Below are 19,532 nucleotides of genomic sequence, written 5' to 3'. Positions count from 1 at the left end.
TGCTCAGCGCTCAGCGGCAGCTCTCGGGAGGAGGAAGTCTGTCCTCCCCTGTCTCAAGCATGTTCCCATCTCAAGTTCATCCTCGTCTATGCCAGGCTCTGCTTCTGACATGCCACTGCCTCCCGTCTTCAAGCCCAGTTCGCAGAGAGGGTTTTTGAAAGCTCTCTCTAAAAACCAAGCAAAGTAGGGACGTTACATTTAAGAATTTTGCCCCACCTGATGTTACTTAGTGAGCCATACTGAGATAGACTTTTGATCATGAGGCTGTATCTTTGTTGCTGGACCCAAAATGAAAAATTAAGAGAATGAGAACCACCCCGACTTAAGAGGCATGTCTGAGATGTAACACTGTGCTAGGTGGGTGTCTGAAAATAACCAGATTTTGTCTTTCTCCTCCCTGTGCCTTCTCTCCATCTCTCATCAACCCCGCCTTTCTCCCCTCTTCTCTTCTTTCCCTTCCTTCTTTTTGACCCTTTGTACAATCCTCATCATCCCCTCTTCTTCTTCTTCTTCTTCTTTGCCATCATCAGGGAAGGGTACCCTAAGCATCTACTCTAATAATCTATTCACTGTGTCTCTCCCTCCACTAAACCAGAAGCTCCTTAAGGGCGAAGGGCAAAGCTGTCTCATTCATCCACATCCACGTATTTCTTGCACAAATGATAGAAACGGAATGACTATTTGTTAAGTGAATTAACAAATGGGCCTTTGAAAGTCAATGAGATTAAATCAATTAAGATAACTGAATTAACCTTTGTAAACTGGTCTTTGTGTCATGGCTCCATTGTGTGCCTGTGAAGAGAAAGCCTCTGTGTCATGTAAAGCAGGTAAACACTACCATCAGAATTCTCTTCTCTCAAATCAGGCTCTTCCTTCACTGCTGTTCTGACTTCGGATAAATTGTCCATCTTCTTTTTTAAAATATGGGACTGATGAGATGATTGCCTAAAGTAATCAGTTTCTGGCATGTAGTAGTTTTTCCATCAAAGCAATTTCCTCTTGCCAGGCATAATGGTTACGTTTCCCTGTAATTGACAGTTTCCCCCATCCTCCTCACGCAGGTGTTTCCAGAGAGCTCAGGTCTAAGACTCACATTCCACTGGCCTCTGTTTCTAAAGCTGGTCCACTATTTGCTAGTGTTCATTTTCATCTCATTTTTATAGATTTATTGTAGCTGGGATGTTTAGCATAAGCAGCTTCTCACTGCTTTTGAGAGTGAGCGTCATATAAAATAACGTTCAGGAATGTAAGTGCTTATGATTACTAAGCCCTGTTTGTGCCATTTTAATGTTACCTTAACAATATTTAATGACCCCGGCCAAAAGAGCATGGCCATCGTCTCATTGCTTCAACAAGGGGAGGAGCTGGAATGCGGGCTCATGGTTGTGCTGGTCACCTTGCCGTTAGCTGATGGGCACCAGGTGTGACACATCCCACCCTATGAGCTGGAAAACCTGACGCTGGTCCTTTGCGGCAAACGGTCTTGGATGGCAAGGCCACGGCTTCAGCCAAGCTGGAATTTGGTTGGATTCTCCCCATTTCCACCCCCGCCCCCCATTTCTTCATGCTGCTTTTTACCACACCAGCTCTAGCTCAGCTTGGCTCCTTGTGTCTTCTGTCCTGACACATGGCAATGAACTCTGGCTTAGCCCCCGAACCTTTGTTTTACTTCCTGGATTGGAATTAACAGTTGGCCTCTGGTGCAAATCCTTGAGTGCAGTAATGGCATCCACTTCATGATTTCATCGCAGAATGGTTACCGCTGATTTGCAGGGCCCAGGCAGGAGCGTGGAGTGGGCAGGTGGAGGACGGTCACAGCCCCCAAATATCCCAGGGGACCAGGAGTCACAGCAGCAATAGCCTGGTAGATCACAGCATGCTATTAGTAACAGAAGGCCGGGGTGTCCTGGAAGGAGAGACGTATTCTGAAACCTGGAAGGTCTCTGTGAGCCAGAGGAAGGCAAGTTGGGGTCATAAGGAAGAAGGACAGCTTGAAATACAAAAATTTGTATCACGTGCAAAAACATGGGGTCAAAGACTGAGCCCCACTCAGCACTCTATTAACCACCACAGGCTGGGCTTTATGATTGCTGAGCATTCCGTGTTTCCTGTCTTGTTGCTGCTGTGTAGACAATGTGTATGACTTCCACATCAGACCCTGAGATGAGAGGCCTCTGGATCGATTTTGGTGTCTGAGCATGCAATCATAAAGACTGTTTCCTCTTTCTCTGTTTAGTAACACCTGTATTTAAAAGGTGTATATCTGTGTTCCATTCAATCCAAGAAATTCAAGTTGGTAGCATTTCAGATGGTTTTTTTTTTCTTTTCTAACAGTGCAGATTATCAACCACTATACATACAAGGATAATGCTAAAATCCCCCTTTCCTGACACGTATCTCCTCTCTCTCCTCCCCTTATGCACATAATGGGAAGCGTTATCAAAGTCATCATATTTCTGATACTGCAACCTATTTCCTTCCTTAGAACTTTTCGTAGTATGACATTGTTCCTCTTTAAGACTGAGATTCCATTGTCCTATGATGCTGCCCCATTTTAGGAGAGTCTTTGCCCTTTGGTTTTAATGGGTCTTCGTATGAGAGAAAGGGAGGGGATTGGGCTGTGTAATCTTAATCCTAGGTCAAGATGGTGACTTTGTCAAGTGATCTTGGCCAATTCACCTCACCTCACTCACCTCCAGTTTTTAGCTGCTAAACTAGAGATAGTATTATCTTCATAGGGAGTTCAAAGAGGATTAGATAACACAAATAAATACTGTGATGTCTGAATCACTAGAAATCAGGGGCGATCGTTAGTCTTCGATGATGAACACTATTTGTGTTGGGGTAACTGAGAAATTACATTTGAGTATACACTAGGATATTCAGCTAGTGCAGTGTGGAGCAAGCTGAAGCCTTGAATGATTGAGATTTTTTGACTGGTCTCATTTTATTCATAACCTTAGCAGTATTTTCTGTCTCCTGATTTTTCTTTTTTCCTCTCAGTTTGGCTAAATGAAATGAGGCTCGATCTCACTGTACTAAAGACTGATTTCCCGATCAAGGCCAGTGGAAAGGAGAGTGTCCTCTGTGTAATAAGCTCTGTGCCAGGCATTATCAACCATGACATATCTTCGGTCCTACTGTCTAGAATACCATACTGCATTCATTCTGTTACATGCCTGAGGTGCTCTCAGAGGACTCTGGGTCTCTCGAGGTCCGGAAGGTATGGCCCTGTCCCATTAATTGCTGTTATTTCTAGCACCTATACCTATGCTCATTCAAGCCAGTGCTGTATGCTGCTCAAGTTTACCTATAGTTTTTTGGCTGTGTTTTTGTTGTTGTTGTTGTTGTTTTGTTTTAATTTTGTTTTGTTTTTATGTTTTATAATTTTTTTTGTAATGTTTATTTTTGCGATAGAGACAGAGACAGAGTGTGAGGAGGGAGGGGCAGAGAGGGAGACACAGGATCCGAAACAGGCTCCAGGCTCCCAGCTGTCAGCCCAGAGCCCCACAGGGGCTTGAACCCATGAATTATAGAGTTCATGAACTGAGCCAAAGCCGGACACTTAACCGACTGAGCCACCCAGGCACCCTAATTGTGTTTTGTGTTTTTTTTTTTTCAACGTTTATTTATTTTTGGGACAGAGAGAGACAGAGCATGAACGGGGGAGGGGCAGAGAGAGAGAGGGAGACACAGAATCGGAAACAGGCTCCAGGCTCCGAGCCATCAGCCCAGAGCCTGACGCGGGGCTCGAACTCACGGACCGCGAGATCGTGACCTGGCAGAAGTCGGACGCTTAACCGACTGCGCCACCCAGGCGCCCCTGTGTTTTGTGTTTTAATGGGCAGCATCTCTTTTGATTGGGCAGTGACCGTAGTTGGCTAGTTCGCAAATATTGTAAATACTGGTACTGGTTAGGTGTTCAGAGGGTGTTGAATGGATATGTTTGATTTTCACAGTACACATGAAGCTAGTGTTTATAACTGCAATCTGCAGACAGGGCAACTGAGGCTCAGGGAGGGTTTATACAACTTCCACATTCCCTCAGAGCATGGGAGAGAGCCAGGATTTGAAATCTGTTCTGTCTATTCCAAAGTCCAAATGCTTTCTCTATTTTGTGTTGGCTGTTATGAGTCTTTTTTAAACAGTCCAGTATTGAATACTTAGGGCATTTGATAACTCGGTTTTTATTTTTTTAACTCTACATCATACAGGAAGGAAAACAACAAATGAATTTGTGCACAGAGCTGGTTTCATAGCTTGCTGTCTGCCAAGCAGGCATGAGCAAGACTTCCAAGGCGTAGACACAACACACCCTAATCCTTCAAGTTTAAGGCGTTCATATGCAAGTGGAAAATCCCATGCTAAATAATCAAGACGGAGTTAACTCTCACCTCCTTTTAAAATCCTCCCTTAAAGATTCGCATGCATCACAATGAAAAACACAAGCTTGAGCTACGAGAACATTTCTGTTCCTTAAGCCGCCCAATTTGTGGTGTTGTTATGTCAGCCCAGGCTGACTAATACTCAGTGGAAACAGCTTTTTCTGAGGGAAGTCTGGTTGAACCAAGACCACACTAGGCTTAGTTGACCTGTCGTGCAGATACTGGCTAAAAACGGGTAGTTACCAGGTTTCGTATTCTCATGCTCTAAAATAAATGTTGCGAGTCAGTAAACCCTCAGGGGGCCCCAGTCTGTATCACCAATTCTGTAAGAAGAGAAAACAAAAAATGGTTTTGAGAACATGCCAGCTTTGATGGAAATTCTTGGTATTTTATGAGCAAGTAAATTCTCTTTAGTCTTTATCTTCTTTGTAAAATCATGGGAGCGGATAAGAAGATAAGAAGGCTTTTAACATTCAATTCATATTTCAGACTTTTGTGAGAAGGTTCTTCATTTTACAAGGAATTGATATACTCAATATTTATTATTGAGAAGTATGAAGATGTTTGAATATCAATAGAACAGAAGCTCTGGGATGGGCTCGGCATCCGTATTTTGTTGAAAGTTCCCGGCATTATTGTAATGTGTAGTCAAGACTCTCAAACACGCTAAAACTCTGCTTCCAAAGAATTCCACACCATAGGTCTTCACATACGATCCCTCGCTGCTCATAATGCCCTTCTCCCTTCTCCATTTAATGTTCATTAAATGCATTTTCTTTCTGCAAATTTCCTTTTTGACAAGAGGCATTTCAGGCAGAAGAAGTTGATCTCTCTTCCCTGGCCCAGAGAACCAGTTCATGGTTAAGATGCAGTGCTAGCCTCGCCACAGAGTACAAAACATGTTCTATGCCTCTTGTATCCCCAGCCCCTAGCACTGTGCATGCATCGAATGTTAGCAAATAAACTGTTGTTTGACTTTGGATAAAATACTTCATCTCTCTGAGTGTGTTGATTCATCTGGAAGGAACTCTTTCAACTCTGACATCTGGGAATTCACCACAAATAAATCTGCATATCCAAATATTAAGGTATACAATGTAAAAACGTCAACTACATTTTTAGGAAAGTGTTCACTTAAATTCCTGTTAAAATGCAGAGACAATAGAAAACACTCAAGTCCACCTGGGTGGGGGCAGCAATGGGGTGCTAAGGGACACCTACGTATAGGCGGTGGCTCTCAGATTCAGATGCAGAGAGCTGTCAAAGGCATGGACTTTCTCCTGACCATTGGGTGAAGGAGCTTCAAACCCTTGGGTGGGATTGGGTTGTTCTCATACTGTTTTGCCTCATATCTGCCTCACTTTCAGGAAAGAACATTTACCGTCTCTAATTATTAAATTACCCTTGTCTATTCTTATCGACAAACTACCAGTCAAGTCTTTTATGATACACATCTAGTTAAGGAGGCCAATTGGAAATCAGACTCTACAAAGCCGTTCACGGTTACCATGATGAATTCTGCTGATTAAAAGCCCTAACACACTTGCTAGTGCCTCCTTATTGTGCCTGGTCTTTGAGTTGATCTTAGACTTTCTGTTTTTCCTTTCTGGTGATGAAGGAAATCTAAGTGTATTTGTAATGCTACCGAGTAGAATTTCCACAATCATAAAATGTCAAATCTCAGTGAACATGTTGCCCACACCTTTACTTTATAGGCTTTGAGGAAAAATAAAGACTTATTTAAGGTTTTTAACCAAGGATTCCCTGTCTAGCACTCCTCTGAGAGCAATGGCATTTATGGCAACTTCTCCTCCCTCACCCTACGAGGGTCACTGTCCTTTAGCTGCTCCCCAGACCCTCGGAGAAAGAGCTGTCCATTCTCAGTCTCTGGTGCAAGCCTTGCTTTCTCTGCACCTCCTTCTCCAACCACATTTTCCAATCACACCTGCCCTCCAGAGCTTTCTTTCTCTGACATTAGTGGTCTGTGTTTCTCAACTAGCCCCTTTTTCTTTGTGTATAAAGATATACAAGTTTCCTTCCTCAACCAATCTACTTAAGATAAACAAAAACTGCTTTTTCCTGATTATAGGGTAGCTATGGAAAAACTATAGACCCCTCCCCTCCACTATTCAAGAAAGAACAGCATAACCAGAAGTAAAGTAACAAAACGAAACAAAATGAAAAATCACCAAAATGTCAGTGGCTTAACAGAGTCAGGTAGTGGTGTTCAGGGAAATATTTGGGGGCAAGTATCCCACATAATGGCTCAGCGTTCATGTCCAGTTCAACACAGTCATCGCCCATCGCCGCTGCAGTGGAGGAGAAGGCTGGAGGGTTAAGCACTGGTGATTCGATACTTCCATCCAGAAGCAACTCACAGCCCATTTCTTCTCCCATGGTATTGATCAAAGCAAGTCACATAGCTTCGCTCAAGGGCAGGAAATACACTTGCCCTGGATGACCAAATGAGGGGTATTCCTGGGCCTAAGGGGGGCATCCTACATCCTGAAACCAGGACAGTCTCAGGGAAATCAGACTATGTAGTCACCCTGTGGGGAATGGATATAGGTGGGCCATAGTAGTGTCGGCCATATTGGCTCTGCAAGATACTTAAACTTTCTGACCCTCAATGACTTGGTGAAAAATGAGAATGATACTGCTCTGAAGCTGGTTGTGGTGGTTAAATGATATCATGTTGTACTGGTCAGAGTTTTCCAGGGAAGCAGAGAAGGGAGACGACAGGGGTATGAGGGAGATTTCAGGTAGTTGGCTCACACGACTGTGGGTACTAACAAGTCCAGAATTTCAAGCAGGCTGGAAAGGTGGAAATTCCAGAAAGAGTAGTTTTGCTGTTGCAGTCTCGAGTCACAAGGCAGAATTCCTTTCTCCTTGAGGAACCTAAGTCTTTTTTGTAAGCCTTTGACCTAATCAAATGAGGCCCACCTACATTATGGAGGGTAACCTGCTTTACTCAAAGTCTTCCAATTAAATGTTAATTACACCTAAAAAAATCCCTTCACAGCAACATCTAGACTGACACATGATCAACTGAGTGGGCACTAAAGCCTAGCCAAGATGGCACATGAAATTAGCCATCACCCAGCATATAATATTCCTAGCATAGGCTAGCTTCTAGTTAGTGACCAGCAAGTGTTAGAATCTTTTTTTGACTTCTTTTTAAAGCATTTATGACTTTTTTCAATATAGGCAGATACTGATTTAAAAAACAACTTTAAAATCATCAAACAGAAATATTGTTGAATATTTCACAATATAAAAATTCATCTGGCTGGTTACAGTTATTTGATAGACCATTTGCTTAAACTGAATGACTGAGGTTTGCATTTGATAAACTTTGATGAAATACTCATATGTACTTAGAACTCTTCAGGACACTAAGGCTACAAGTAAGACAGGGCCCACCATTATCTGAGATCCCAAGGTCCAGTGGACATGACCTATATGGGAATATAATTCAGCAGGGTGGATCTTATAACAGTGTAAGTGCATGTCAAGATGCAAGTACTGTGGGGGGAGAAACTAGGTACGACAGAGGGTCACGATTGGTTCCATAAACACGTGGGTTTTATGTCGCAGACAGTGTTTGAAAAGCAGACTAAATATGGAACATTGCAAGGCCCAAATCAGGGATATGTGAAGATATTCATGGTGCGACCTAGTGGTGGGAGACACTCAAAGGACCTGGAAAGCAAAATGAACAGAATGTTGTCTTTCAAAATCAAATTGGACGTCACCTAACTGTGTAGGAGCCTCTGGGGCTCTCCTCTGCCCGTAGGCTGCAGCTGAGCATCTTAACACGGCTTGCTATGTCTTTCACGGATAGAGCCCTTTGAACAGTCCCACACTTGTCTCTGGGCCTTCCTACACACCGTGTACCTGCTGAGGACAGCATGCTAATTTTTCCTGCGGTATTCAGCTTGTCCTCTAAACAAACTTAATTATTTTCTCCTCTGAGCCTCCATATGACCCCACACTTATTTTTTTGTTGGCACATAATTGCCAACATAATTGTTTATGTGTGTCTGTGTCTTTGCCCTATGGAAATAGAGCTTTTTTAGAGAAGGGATCTTTTTTTTTTATGTTTATTTTTGAGAAAGAGAGAGAGAGCGTGAGTCAGGGAGGGGCAGAGAGAGAGGGAGACACAGAATCCGAAACAGGCTCCAGGCTCCAAGCTATCGGCGCAGAGCCCGATGTGGGGCTCAAACTCACAAACCATGAGATCATGACCTGAGCTGAGGTCGGACACTCAACCGACTGAGCTACCCAGGTGCCCTGAGAAGGGGTCGTGTTTTATGCACTGTTGCATTGTAGGGTCTAGACCTGTGGCCAGCATTTACTAGAAACTCGGTATATGCTGATACCATCAATAAATTACAAATGAAAACCAAGGGCTAAATGCATAGCTCTTGTTGAATAGAAGGTAATGTATTACAAGTCAAACTCAATATTTGTGACTATTTTAGAATGAGTATTAGTATTTTTCATGATGTTAGTGTCATAACTGGTAATGATGCTGAAAAGGACAAATGTGTTAAAATATTTCTCTTGAGATTCTAAAAAGAATTGCATGTTTTCTATTATGCAAATCCAGAATGTTGAGTCACAAACAGTAGACCATTGCCTTTGGAATTAAGGAAAAGAAAGATGAAGATAAACCTCATCTAGTTTAAAAGCACTTGAAAATGGAAGTCTCAAATAAACACAGCTTTACAGCACAAGCTGGGAAGGACTAAGAAAATATTCTTTTTTTAAAAAAAAAAAAACCCTTCAGTTCTGGACTGAGATTTATTCTTTTAAAAAATTATTCCCCTTTATCTCTTGGGCAGATTTGCTACAGGTTTGCCTTCTTATTGTTGTTTTATTTTTTTTTCCCTCAAAAGCAACTTTGGTTATTGATTTTCTTTACCCTTTTTGTTCCCACGTTAGTTTTTGCTCCTATCGCTATCATTTGTGGCCTCTACATTCTTTAAGTTATGTCTTTTTTCTAGCATTGATATTTTTTTTCTACTGAAGTTTCTTGTGCATGCAGAAAGTGCCAAATTATGAGCACAAGCTGAGTGAACTTTCAAAATATGAGCACATGCATGTAACCACAGCATAGATCAGGAAATAGAACAATCACCAGCCCCAGAAACCCTCCTAGTTCCCCCCTAAGTCACTCTTTTGCTCTCCTTTGTGGCAGCTGTCACCATCCTGACTTCTACCAACACAAGTTGGTTTTGTCTACTTTTACAAGGCATATTGATGGAATCATAGAGCATATTCTCCTTTTTGTCTGGCTTCTTTAATCCAATATTGTGTTGTGATATTAACTCATGTTGTCACGTGTATATGTAATTTATTCATTTTCATTGATATATAATATTTCTTTTGATAAATAATACACATTGATTTCTTTACCCATTCTATTACTGATGGGAATTTCCATTTCTCAAAGGTTAAATAGTTGCTATGAATATCCTTGCACTTGACTTTTGTTGTTGACTGGTATGCACTTTGTACTGAGTGTCTAGAAGTGAAAATGTTGGGTCATAGTTTGAGTGTATATTCAACTTCAGCAGATACTGCCAAACATTTTTCCAAAATGAAATGAGAGTTACAGTTGCTTCACCTCCCTAACTATAGATTCTATAGTTAGACTTTTTTTTTTTAACATTAGGCATTCTGGTGGCAGGTAGAGATATCTCACTTGGTTTGGATTCACATGCTTCTAATTGTTGGTTTGCAACCTCCTGTGGACCTTCCTGGGTTGATGTGAAACTGGCCCCTGTACTTGGAGGGCAGGGAGAGACTGAAGGAAGAGGTGAGCTCCTCCAGATTGGAAGGTGGCAGGTTTCAGAAGCAGGGAACTTACTTACGAGGCTTGTCTTGCATGCTACGAGACGAGCAGATCTCTGTATCTGTCTGTCAAATCTTAAGTGCGTGTAAAGGCCTTAACTAGTTTCAGTCACGGGTACCTTCCAGATGGTCTCAGCACAACCACATCTCTGTCTAAGGCTGGGTCCTTGGGGCAGCTTCTGGAAGCAGGGAAGACAAGTGGAATGCACACTCCGAGGACAGGGAAAGGAATGAGGAGCCTCCAATGGCTGCGATCCAACTCACAATTCAACCAGCAGTCATATCCTCTCTGTGACCTCCCCAGCACTAATGAGTTATTTATTGAGCACTTTTTCATTGCTTATTGCTATTTGGATATCTCCTCTTATAAAGTACCTGTTCAAATCTTTTATCCATTTTTATATTGGGTTGTTTGTCTTTCACTTATAAATTTTAAGCCCCATTTGTGATTCTGGATCAGGTGTTTGTCAAATCCATTTCTTGCAAATATCTTCTTTTACCTAGTGACTTTCTGGTGGAAACTTACATTCTTAATTTTAATGTAGTCTAATTATTTAGCTTTTTCCTCCTAGTGGCTTTTGTATCTGATTTATGAAATCTTTCCACAGCCAAGAGCTTTATTGTTTTACCTTTCACAATTAACATATAGATCAACAATCCACTTGGAGAAGTGAATTTTCATATAACGTCAGGTGGGAGCCAAGGTTTGTCTGATCACTCAGTTTTGACTTTGTTTTCTCGTGGATATCAGATTGGCTCAGCACCACTGATCAAACTGAACTAAACATGAGTTCATACTGATGTTTCCAATTCGAACCCATGATTGCATGGATCATTCTAACCTCTTGACTTGTTTATCTGTAAATCCTAACTCCACCATTGGAAAACTGGACTCCTTTTATCATCCATTTACTTAATTGCTCCAGTATTGTTACAGTAATATCACAACTGTTCATTTGTACGCCTTTACTGAGATTGTCTCATACATTTGTAATACACTTAGATTCTTTTGTCATAGTCTGCATTCTGTCTTGGGATGTCCCGATCTTGTAAATTAAAAAAAATGTTTTTTCAACATTATGCTTCACTTTTTGTGCTATAGAATTCTATAGGTTTTGACAAATACATAACAAATAATGCTAGGTCTTTAGCATACACTTATTTATTTTATTAGGCAATTTACAATTGCCTAATACAAGCTATTTTTAGATCTTTTCCCATGCTTATTTGCCATTTTGAATTTATTTGATCTTGAACTTATAGGACTTGTAGGGCTTTCTGTAAATTATTTAATAGAAATGTTGTTGAGCATCATTGTCTTTTTTTCCAATTTTATGAACGGAAGTTTTCTACATTCCATCATTAACAATACTATTTATGAAGTGTATATGTGCCTTTCCTTATAGATTTCATGTGGCAGTAAGGGAAATTTGTTTTATTCCTAATTTGGTCACAGTGTTAAAATTTAGCCAACAAGTTGGTTGCCTAAAAATACGGAATTATCATCATTTTTAGGCATATTAACCTGTAATTTTTCTTTCTGAAGATATTCTTACTGGGTTTTGGTATCAAGGTTGTGCTGGTATGATAAAATGAAGTGAAAGGAATTTCTTTTTTTATGGTTATCTAGAAGAATTTATGTGTAGTTCAGTTTTTCTTCCTTAAACTGCTGGAAGAATTCATTGCCCTCATTATCAGTCTTTTTTTTCATTAAATTTTTTTTAACGTTTTATTTATTTTTGAGACAGAGAGAGACAGAGCATGAACGGGGGAGGGGCAGAGAGAGAGGGAGACACAGAATCGGAAGCAGGCACCAGGCTCTGAGCCATCAGCCCAGAGCCCGACGCGGGGCTCGAACTCACGGACCATGAGATCGTGACCTGAGCTGAAGTCGGACGTTTAACCGACTGAGCCACCCAGGCGCCCCTATCAGTCTTATAAGATTATTAATGGACATATAAAATAATAACAAACAAACAACAAATAAAATAGGAAGATTTAGGATTATTTGTATTTTCTATATTCTCTGTGTCAGTTTTATAAACTTTTAGGATTTGTCTTTTTAATATAAATTTTCAAGTCTATTGGGAAAAATGTCATTTATTTTATCCTCTTGTCGCATTAATGTCTGTCAGATTTGTTGCGACATCCCCTTTTATGGCCCTAATGTTTGTAATTTGTACCATCATTCTTTTCTTGGTAAGTTTTTCAAAATGTTTATCAATTTTTTTCTTCATTTCAAAGAATAGCTTATGTCTGTCTATTTTCTCTCCTTCGTGTTTCCTATTATTAATTTCTGTTTTGATCTCCATCTTATTTCCTCCTAGGAGAAATTTTAATTGTCCCCCCCCCTTTTTTTGGTCAAAATTCCTGAGATGAAATTTTAGATCTTCGAATTCCCACCTTTCTTCTTTTCTATGATGTGTATGTAAGGTTATGAACTTAGCTGTAAGTATACTTTCACGAGATCTCACAACTTCCGACAGACATATGTTCATTACATCCACCTCAAAGTGTTTTTGATTTCCTTCAGGATTACTATATTGATTCATATATTATTTATAAGCATATGTGTTAATTTCCAAATAGATATTTGGAATATTTCTGTGTGTTGCTGCTTTCTAGCTTATTTCCCATGTAGGGAGAGAATGAATTCTCAATTGTGTTAATATTTGACATTTGCTGAGACTAGTCTATTGTCCATCATTTGATTAATTTTTGTAAACATTGGAGAGGGGCTTGAAAAGATTGTGTTTCTTGAAATTGCTGGTTTCAGTATTCTACATATGTCAGTTTGGTTAGTTTATGAGTTTATCATGATCAATTAAGTTTGTCTGAAACTGGGTTTCACTCTTTATAAAACCCAATTTACTTTTTTTTCTTTGCTCTTCTCCCTAGGAATATATAATGATACGTTTATAAATACCTGGAGGACATCTTGATTATTTATCAGCACTCCTTTTTCTTGGTCACCAAGAAATCTAAGTTATAAATAGCCCCAACATGATGCTCCATTTAGCTGTTCAGCTCGTCCATCTCCTGGCTGCAATCTTTTGCTTTTCTGCACACATGAATCAGCAAGTGTCTTGAGTGATCAAAGGTGAGGCTACCAGGCTCTGAACTGCGCATTTCCTAATCTGTGGCAATTTTGCTTCTTAAATATTGGTTATTTCCCTAGCCATAAAGTCTATGTCATTCTCTCTTGCCCCAAGAGGGTGCCAAAGTTATGATTAGTTTCTCTACTCCTTAGCATTCTCTTTTTGCTAAACTTCTCAGCCTGGAATACGTAAAAATCTATGAATGCCTTGCAGGAAAAAGTGACATAAAATGTTGGATTCACCCCAATGCATTTCCCTTCTCTCTATGGTCCTAATTCTGGCTCCATAAGTGACTCCTTGGTACATTCAAATTATTTTTGTATTTTGTCCATCTATTCTCTATGTTCTCAGCAGGAGTTTTAGACTGCGACAAGGTAGGTCTTCATTACTAGAAATAGAACTATTTTTGTTTGTTTCTGACTTCTTGAATTGAAACTATAACTCATTTAATTCCTGTATTGTTGATTCTCATAAATAAATACATATCAGGTCATATAGTTCTAAATATCACATTGACTTAATCTCTGAGGTTTTGATTTAACTGCTTTATAGTTCATTTCAAAATATCTTGCAATTTTCATTGTTATATTTTTCTTAACCCCTGAGTAATTAAGGATAGCTTTCAAAAAAATGTTTAGGCACATGCTTTTTTTTTTTTTTTCTCTTTAAGATACATTTCTGTTACTGATTTTGAAGTCATTTATATTGTTGCCAGAGAATATGCTATCAAAGTGTGGTCCAGGGACTTGCACCATGTCATCAGCCAACAGTTATTAGAAATGTAAATTCTTTAAAAAAAATATTTATTTGGGGGGGGGCATGCGTGCACATGAGCAGGGGAATGGCAGAGAGAGAGAGAGGCCGAGAGAGAGAGAATCCCAAGCAGGCGCTGCACTGTCAGAGCCCTGATGAGGGCCTCAGTCCCATGAACTGCGAGATCATAACCTGAGCTGAAATCAAGAGTCTGACGCTTAACCGCCTGAGCCACCCAGGTGCCCCAGAAATGTAAATTCTTAAGCTGCACCTCAATCTACTGAATCAGACTCTCTAGGAATTGAAGCCAGCTATCTTGTGGCTTAAGAAGCTTAACAGGTGATTCTTATTTACAATAAAGATTATTAGAATTTCTTAAGAATACAAGCCTTTCTTTGTGACTTAGTCTATGGTCAAGTTTTTTAAAGAGACAGTGTGTTCATAAAAACAATCCTATCTCTCTTTGTTGGGTGTAGAGTTTTACATTACATTCATTGTACTATTCAAATAATTAAATAATTTATATACTTTCCAGTTCTTCAATATTCTTGATCTATCAGTTTCTTTAGAGAAGCATAAAATCATGGTTTTTTTCCCCTCTTGCTATATTCATTTATTACTTCAAGAGATAATAATTGATGTCCACTACGTGCCAAATACTGTTGTTATTTTTAATATTACGGAGTGAACATCCATTCTTATTAATGCTATTACTTTGAAGTTCAACTTTTTAAAATAATGATATGCCTTTGTCAACATTCCCTTACTTAGGATATGCATCTTGTACATTTTCTTACTTATATCTCGTTTACTCTGCAATTTTATTTTAGGTGGGTCTCTTGTGATCAATAAGAGGTAGAAATAGATAGTTTTCTCATTATTATTGTTATTGATAACCTTCGTTAAAAGGTTAATTAGTTTATGTGTTGTGATTACAGGCATACCCAGATATATGTCTATCCACTAATCCTTTTTTCCGGATTACTATCCTTTTCTAGTTGCCTCTTTCCCCTTCTTACTTTGTGAGGTTGATGAAAATATATCCCCCTTTTTATTGTTTTGCTAAAAAAAAAAGCACATATTTCTATTCTCTTTATTGATGATTACCATATGGTTACTAAATATATATTCATCTATTGATTCAATGTGACTTGAACACGATTGTTTTCCTAGCATTGACAAATTGATTCTAAAATTTATGTGGCAATTCAAAGGACCCAGAAGAGCCCAAATAATCTTTATATAACAACAGAACAAAATAAGATGGCTTTGAACTGCTGTCAGTTTTAGGCTAGGCAAAGAAAAGAAGAACAAAAGAAAGGGGAGAAAAGAACCACCAGAATTTTTGATAGAAGAAGAAGAAAATGGCATAAAATTTGAGTAATTAAATGTCTAGAGAGAAAGGAGAGTAACGCTAGGGCAGAAAAATTATTTGAAAAAATGAACGGTCTGATAAACTGAGAAAACTCTAAATGGGACAAGTATAAAAGAAACCAAACAAGGAACATCAAACCAAAAATTTCAAACAACAGTTTTAAAAATTAAAATCATCAGCTGAAAGCAAAAGACCCAGAGAAACCTTGAAATCGATCAGAGATTTAAAGACACAGTTTTGTCACTTCCTTGGGGCAGCCTGCAGAGGTTAGCGGCCATCTCCTACTCGGCATCACGGCTGCCCTCAAACCTCTGGTGAAGCCCAAGATCGTTAAAGAGAGGACCAAGAACCTCACCCTGCCCCAGTCAGAAAAAATATGTCAAAATGAAGCACAAGTGGTGGAAACCCAGAGGCATTGACGATAGGGTGCACAGAAGATTCAAGGGCCAGATTTTGATGCTCAACATTGATTATGGGAGCAACCAGGAAACAAAGCACATGCTGCCTGGTGGCTTCTGGAATTTCCCAGTCCACGACGTCAAGGAGCTTGAAGACCTGCTGATGTGCAACAAATCTTACTGTACAGAGCTTGCCCCCGATGTCTCCTCCAAGAACCGCAAGGCCATTGTGGAAAGAGCAGCCTCGCTGGCCATCTGAGTCACCAGTTCCAATGCTGGGCTGCACAGCAAAGAAAATGAATACACAGCTTAGCTTATGTGTGTGTGGTATTTGTGTTAATAAAACCATAGAACTAGGGGCACCTAAGTGGCTCAGTTGGTTGAGCGTCTGTCTTCGGCTCAGGTCATGATCTCACAGTTCGTGGGTTCGAGCCCCGCGTCAGGCTCTGTGCTGACAGCTCAGAACCTAAAGCCTGCTTTGGATTCTGTATCTCTCTCTCTCTCTCTGCCCCTCCCCGGCTCATCTCCTCTCTCTCTCTCAAAAATAAATAAACATTAAAAAAAAAAAAGTAAACCAGAGAACTGCCAAAAAATTTAAAATAAGTAAAAAAATGAAAACAGTTTTAGATGGTGTTGGCAAGATGGTGGGATTCAAAGTTCTCTGCTTGTATCTACCTGCGGCACAGTGATTTGGCATCAATCCTTGGGCAAAAGTGCCTTTGTGGGAGCCTTGGGACCCAGGTCGAACATTGTGATCCCTGGGTAGAGTCCAAGACCAAGAGCCCGCACCCAGGTGGCTAACTGACTGGTCCTGGCTGCAGACCCAGAAACAGCTCTGTGCCCCTGCAGACTAGGCTACAGCCCCATTTGGTTGTCACGAGCACCGTATGCTAAGGGACCGGGAGGAGTCACACCCACCCATACATTTAGTAATAGGCCACAGCCCTTACTTAGTCTGGGCTGTGGACCCTGAAGCCACGACCTGGCTTCAGACTCTCTTAGTCTCGGTCTGGGAGCCCCTGGACACAACCCACCCTGAAACAGCCCTTTAACTGAGCTCCAGCCACTCCCAGCTAGTCCCGGGGCAGTCCTGCCAGTCCAGAGATCCCAGCAAGAGGCACTCCCGCCGGCACCCCTGGAGATCCTAAAATGTCGCTGTGCTTGGCTCCAGACCATCCAGACACGGTCTGTGAGAAGTCCCGCTGGTCCAGGGACCTGACAGGGGGCAAGCCCATCATGCCCTGAAGGGAAGCCCAACAACCTAGAAATGATCCTGCGACTCGGCTCTAGTCCCTCCCAGCCACTAACTGCCACGGTCCCACTGACCCAGGTGCCCCGTGGGAGACCTGGCCATTCGTTGCCCCCCAGAGGCAGAGCAGACAACCTGGAGGCAGCACCAGATCCTGAAATGGCCCCGCGACTCTAACCCCTGCCAGTTGTGGGACACGAGCAGTTCTGTGAACCCAGTAGCCCAGCAGGACACACACCTGCCCGTGCCCCCAGAGTGAGCCCCAAACCTCAGACTGACTACAAATCCTGAAACAGCCTCACAGTCCAGCCCCAGCCACGCCCAGCCACGCCCAGAGAGACCTGCCCCCTCAGATACCGGCTGCAAGGTATGCCCATCTCCGCCTCCAGAGGCAGGTATGCAGACTCTAATCTTGGCTGTAAAATCTGAAGCAGCCATGGTACATGGGTCCAGCCCCCTCAGCCATGATTGGGCGCCACTATTGCCCTCTCAAGGGGCCACCCAATGACCAGGCAGGAGTCCTCTCAGGGAATAGGTAGGGGCCACACCTACCACATACCTGGTATCAGGCCAACTGTCTGTGGACCCAACTGAGGACTCTGAAATGGACCTTTGACTCAGCGCCACCCTACGGAACAAAGTCCTGGAGGCATTTCCGTCTACTCAGGGACCAGACAAGACCCATGCCCGCCCAACTCCCCGGTGACAGGTCCACCAACCACGGATACCACTGCAAACCCAGCAATAGCCCAGATAGTCCTGGATCCAGCCCAGTATGACGATGATTCCAGAGGCAATGCCGTCTGGCAATGCCCAGGAAACTGACAAGAAAAAGTCTTTATCTGCTGAAACCAGTCTATAACGACTAGAAGAGCTGTTGGCTCCTTCAAATGCACAGAACATTTGGGCTACATGGGTCATGAAGAATCAGGCAAATATGACACCACCGAAGGAAACTTATAAAGCTCCATTAACTCCAAGGAAATGGAGACCCAGAAACTGCCTGACAAATAGTGCAAGATAATCATCCTCCAGGAAGACATAACAATCCAGATTAATTATTATATTAGTCAGGATTCGCCAGAGAAACATAACCAGTAGGATGTGTATACATATACACAAAAGAGATTTATTGTAAGGACTTGTCTTATGCTACCACGGAGGCTGACAAGCCCAAAGATCTATAGTCTGCAAGCTGGAGACTCCAGAGAGCTGATGGTATGGGTCCAGTGTGTGTCCAAAGGCCTGAGAATCAGGAGAGCTGATGGTGTTGTTCCCGTTCAAAAGCTAGCAGGCTTGAGACTCAGCAAAAGCCCGTGTCCTAGTGTGAGTCCAAAGACAGGGGACAATTGGTGCTTCAGGAAAAAAGCAGTCAGGTAGAAGAACCCCCCTTTGTTTGGGGGAGGGTCAGTCCTTTTTTTCTATCCAGGTCTTCAACTGATTAGATGAGGCCCACCCACATTAGTCCAGGCAATCTCCTTCACTCAGTATATCAATTTAAATATTAAACTCAACCAAAAATATCCTCGCAGAAACACTTGGAATAATGTTTGACCAAATAGCTGTGTACCCCGTGGCCCAGCCAAGTTGATATAACACTAACCATCACACTTAGGCATTTACTAACAGAGTTCCAAACTTCATAAAGCAAAATATGGCAATGCTGAAGTTAAAAATATCCATCTCTATAATCATAGTTGGAAATGTTATCATCCTATTCCAGTATTTGGAACACTAAGACAAAAATCTCAGTGTACTCATCCAGTGAATTGTTCACTTCTGATATTAGACTTTTCAGCCCTAGATTTTCCATTTGGCTCATTTCTGTCGTTCTCATTTCTCTGCTAAGATTCTCCATTTCCTCATATGCCCACCCTTTCCATGAACGTGATTTCAAGAGCTGTTTGCATGTTTTCGTCTGCTACTTCCATCATCTGGATTTTTCCAGGACTGTTTCTATTGACTACTTTATGCCTTGATTGTGGGTCACATTTTCCCACATGTCTTGCACTTGTAGCATATATATTTTTACTGTATGTTCAGCCTCATGAATAATCATCCAGATGTTTAATCCACTTGGATTATGTTCCAACAATGGCATTTGTGTGTGAGAACCATGAAGTTTAAAACGTTTTCTCAAACTCTCCTAACAGAGATGCCCCAGAGACCGTCTTCACACTCAGATCTATTTACCTTTTCACCAAAGTAATTTCCCTTAAGGACATCATTATACTGGCTGTTCTGTTAACATATGCTTCATGCTGCTGTTATAAGGCTACATGGTGATGATGTATATGTCCCCAAATGGCTGTCATAATTAAAATTATTCTCCTCCTACATATTCTTTCAGTAGGTCCTCTAGGCAAAGAGAGAAAGACCAGATGAGACCAGGAAGCCTAGAGAGACTCATTATCA

At 41.3% G+C, this 19,532-nt stretch overlaps 1 pseudogene; it reads left to right on the top strand.

Annotated features, from left to right (window-relative positions):
* Positions 1-1,328: 1,328 nt before the first annotated feature.
* LOC101094480 lies at positions 1,329-16,239 on the top strand (annotated as a pseudogene).
* The last annotated feature ends 3,293 nt before the right edge of the window (positions 16,240-19,532 follow it).

This window comes from Felis catus, chromosome F2, assembly GCF_018350175.1.
Source record: "Felis catus isolate Fca126 chromosome F2, F.catus_Fca126_mat1.0, whole genome shotgun sequence".
Taxonomy (NCBI): Eukaryota; Metazoa; Chordata; class Mammalia; order Carnivora; family Felidae; genus Felis; species Felis catus.
This window is presented reverse-complemented; position numbering and strand designations above follow the sequence as displayed.